Here is a 4,820-nt window from a genome sequence, read left to right as displayed (position 1 = left end):
TCATAGATCAAGATCATTCATTCTTAATTAAGGACATAAAAACATTATGATCATTACTAAACTGCACAAAACAAAGGATAGTCTTCAAATTTGACCTATATAAAAAGACAAAACAAAAAAAATAATATAAAATTTTTTACTCATACAAATGAACAAAAAATAATACATAGTTGAAAAGACCATATCAACACTTTCTAAAAGGATAAAAGTAATATTTAACTTATGTTATCCAAACACTTTCTATATATTTTTGACAACCAAATTGGATCATGATCCGTTTTGACCTTTTATCCAACATGTCTATCTTGCTATTTTTAGTTTTTATGCCTAAAGTGTGACAGACCAGTTTAAAAGTTATCAATAACTAATTTGTTAAATACTACAACAAATATGTTATTTCTTCATATTTGTTTTTTCATACTTTTAAAAGGTATGAAAATTTTGTTAATTTAATCATATTTAAAAGTGTGCAGAAATAATTTTATATTTAAAAGAGTGAAGAAATTTAAAAAATCACAAAATTTACACACTTATACATGTGGAAAAGAAAAGTTCACACTTTCAGGTGTATAAAAATATAATAATTGTTCATACTTAAGAGTGTGAAAGTTAATTGTTAACACCTATTTTCTTCGCACATCATGTGTTACAAGTTAACTTTTACATTTTGAAGTGTGAAAATATTTTACAATTGTTCACACTTTCAACTGTTAGCATTTTATTTACACATTTATAAGTGTGAAAAAATTACAACTTTTAAAATTTATTCACACTTTTAAATATAACTTTTTTCTACATATTTTTATATGTGATTAAATTAATAAATTTGTTTACATTTTTTATAACCAAGCGTGAATAAATGAAATATTCTTTGTAGTGAAATCATAGACATGAGATAACCTGATCAACTTGTTTAGAAGACGTGTTTGAATGCAACCTGTCTAATACTACATGATATCCCCACAGTTCAGAACTGATGACTTGTCGCAATAGAATACTTGAAAGAATTTGGAGGAAGTGTATGGTCTCAATGACTACTTTTAATCATCGATCTACTTCCGCTCAGTATCATTTTAAACTATCCTGGTTGTACATTGTGTAATTCATGTCCTGAAAACTCTAACACATCTGTTGTTGAAGTGTTTATGTACATGGTCCCTATGGTTGCTGGCTCAAAGTTGGTTGAAGTGGATGTCTTCTGTAAGTACCCATTGTTAGTATGATATTAACCCCTGACCCACAATCTTTCGCATGTAACACGACTCATGGATATCTTGGTTGTGTGTCACCTATTATGTTGGTTGATTTGGAAGTATAGGTGTTCATGTGAAAACAGAGGATCATATATCTTGCCTTGGGATTCTCTACTGTCCTTGTCCGATTGGCGTAAATGGGTTTATGAGCCATGGGAAATGTCATAACTTTGGGTCTTAACTCGTATTAAATTGTTCTGGTATTTGGGCCGCTTTTCACCTTAGAGACACCCCGTATGCATTGTTGAACTGTTTAGTCAGATTTTTAAACCATACCACTAGAGCAGATAGCTAAAAACATTTTAATTGGAGGCTTAAAAGAGCCGTGATATAGAAAGTTCCAGGCTGCGATCTAAAGATTCTGCAACCTTAAAAGAGTTGTGATATGAATTGTTACGTTGGCATAGAATGTGTACGTAGGCTAAGTGTGAGCTGAAAAAGGCTGTCATCAAAGTATTTCCACTTTTCCAGGCTTGCCAGGGAGGAGTTTAGAATGTACACCGTGCTTTACCTACAAAAGTCAACTTACTGATTCTAAACTGAGAAATTACACTACTATTATACACATTTTCAACTATCTAGCTTTAGTCACGTTCTCCAACTATTTATCATGGATATGACTTAAGAAGCATGCAAAATGGACTATCTGTTGAAGTATGAGAATGACTTCATTATGATCTATAGGCAACCTGCTAAAAGTTCATCTGCTTGGGGTGCATAACAAGTTTATGTGTATAAAAGGCATTTAAGGCTAGTGTAGATGGAGGTACAGAAATTGTGGCTACATACTAAGGTTTGAAAGTCTGTTGTAGCTAAATAAGCCTATCAGCATGAGCATAATTATGAAAGCGATAATGTCAAGCTCGTATATGCTAAATACCTATAGACGTCAGTTTCTAGTTTCTGTAGAAGTCCATAATCATTAAGAAAACAAATTAATCATTAATGAAGCATAGATCCTTCTAAAAGAAATTGTTCACTTAGACTATATTACGAATATATGAGATTTTCAAGCTATTAGAAATTTAGATTTTCTTACCCTGCGCAGAAAGCGAGAGATTTCACAATTATTGTGTGTAGCAATCTCTGAAGAATCAAGCATCCTTTCCCTAGCAAGTAAAGTTATTATATGTCTCCAAACTACTTCAAGCCAACTAAAACTTTCTGCTATGAATAACATCATGAATGACCACAAATATAAAGGGTCAAAGCAGAGATAAAATGGAGTAATTAAGAAACTATCATTCAAGTATGGGTTACTAGAATAGAAACATGACTTTGATAACTTACCATGACTTGATCAGTAAAGTATTCAAATTAGAATTAATCAGCAATATATTCCAAAATTAGCCGAGTAATTATAGAAAGTATTTGCAACAGCACTATGAAATTCAACATTTTTGCCCCAATATCAATAAACCTGTCAGATGGAAGTGCATTGAATTTGAACCGATCAAAGTTAAGCATAGCACCAATAAATTCATGGAAATTGTTCCCGCTTGATAGAATCCCTACCTGTTCTAATTAACTTATCTAATCTCCCCTGTCTGATCTCTGTCCTATTTGCAATACTGTCATCCAACGTGCTGAACACCAGTTTCTACACTACTGAGGCTGCAATTATTTGGAACCATATTAAAGCATGATGGAAGGTTGTTAATAATCCTCCCAAATGAATGCTCTCTGGTCTCATTATTTGGGCTGAGCATGTATGTTTTCAGTTTTCACTCCATCAAGTCTGCTTGATTCTATGTCACCATTTAAACGGGTCATTGGGTAATATGGAAGAACAGAAATAACGTTTGATTTCAATGCATGACTACCAAAGGGAAATGAAGGATGTAAGTTTAGGATATAATAGACGAATTCATGCACAGAAAGAGCACAATTCCTACATTAGTCCAGCTTAAAAATAAACAGTACAAGAAAATGTACTTTAACACCAGTCTAGTTTCGGATTGGGAAAATGGTATATGTATCCGACATATCCAACTACTGATCTAATATTCCAATGAAACTATAATGTCATCCAAGCATCGATTAAAACTAACACCATAAACGGAGACCTTTATTAAGCCTAAGACATCAGGCTTTGACTTCACAACATATGATAATAGATAGATCAATCAATACAAGGGTAAGCACTCAAACTCTCATTTTCTCTGATTGAATAGGTTGCCTATCTTACAAATAAAGGTAAAAGTATCAAACTACATTCAGATAACGTCAAGAAGCGAAAATCATAATATATGGAACAATCTCTTTACTCATTATGACTAGTCGCTAAGATCATGGCGTTGAATTTGTAAAGATTCATAAATTGCCTAATAAATTTAGCTTAGATGCACATAAAGAAAGGTTCGTCATGGGCTGACTTTTATTGATGATTTTGCAAACAGCCTTTGCAATAATGAAGATAACTCAAGCCTTTTGGATCATCTTACCATGTGTAGAACAACAATAAAACAAAATAAAAAATAAACAAACTTAAAACAATCTGCTACGTTAAACTGACATCAAATATTCTCATTGGTGACTCTGCAGTGTTGCATACCTCATCAATCAAAGTGGAAACCTATCTCGCAACTGTCAGCTTCATAGAATCCTGCGGCTTTTGATGACAAAAACATGAATTACCAAAGAGATAAAGGGTCAAAAGCAGGGCATAAAATAATATTCAAGATACTACATTCAACTTCGCGCTATTAGAATTAGAAACGTGACTCTGATAACTTACCATGATCAATACAGTGTGTGTAAGTCTGACAGCCCCGCAGAGAGTGATTGTGGATCCCATGTGGAGTATAATTGAACTTACCAGTCAAGTTAAAATTAATCTGCAACAAATTTAACAGTTAGTAGAGAAATATATATCGTCTTACCTCTGTCTTGTTTGCGACAGTCACCGAATGTGTTGAACTGCTTGTACTGCAGCTGCACTTATCTAACACTATATCAAAGCTTGGTGGAAGGTTGTCAATCGTCCTAATTGGACGCTTCATATAATCTTGTGGATTTTGAATGACCACAAAATGAACATGGATGAAGAAAATACCATATCTAACCTTAAGTTTAGCTCACATAATAAAAAAAAAGTTTAGTATATGGGGGTGTAAGTAACTTTTACACATTTTCTATTGTGTGAATGTAACTTTCATTTAGTTCATTGTATGTAACCTGCTAGACTGAATGATTAATGTAAAATTGTATACATGGCAAACCATATGAGCTGCCACGTAGAAGTTTTTAATTGGTCAACGTAAAAGTTTGACATTAAACATTCAATTTAGCGGGGTTAGTTACATATAATGAACCAAATGAAAGTTACATTCACACAACAGAAAAAATGTACTGGTTACTTACACACCCAGATACTTAACCCTAAAAAAAATCAAGCAATCGGAGAGAAATCGTTGATTATCTATTCAATCTAATACCCAATTTTGGTACATATGGCTGATAACACTAAACCTACCAAAAATTACGTATAGTTACAACTACCAACTCAAATTGCAATACAAAATTACAAGTAATTGATTTAATTAGCAAAATAAATGCAACACAAGG

General features: G+C 32.7%; 1 long non-coding RNA gene across 1 annotated transcript; it reads right to left on the bottom strand.

Annotated features, from left to right (window-relative positions):
- Positions 1-3,602: 3,602 nt before the first annotated feature.
- Positions 3,603-4,274, bottom strand: LOC122589851. Its single transcript, XR_006322365.1, has 2 exons — positions 3,991-4,274; positions 3,603-3,864 (listed from the first exon to the last, which is right to left on the bottom strand). It is a non-coding gene; the product is annotated as an uncharacterized LOC122589851 (long non-coding RNA).
- Positions 4,275-4,820: the final 546 nt, after the last annotated feature.

The sequence above is a fragment of the Erigeron canadensis genome, chromosome 2 (assembly GCF_010389155.1).
Source record: "Erigeron canadensis isolate Cc75 chromosome 2, C_canadensis_v1, whole genome shotgun sequence".
Classification (NCBI taxonomy): Eukaryota; Viridiplantae; Streptophyta; class Magnoliopsida; order Asterales; family Asteraceae; genus Erigeron; species Erigeron canadensis.
The sequence above is the reverse complement of the archived record's forward strand: the minus strand, read 5'-3'. Positions and strand labels throughout refer to the sequence as shown.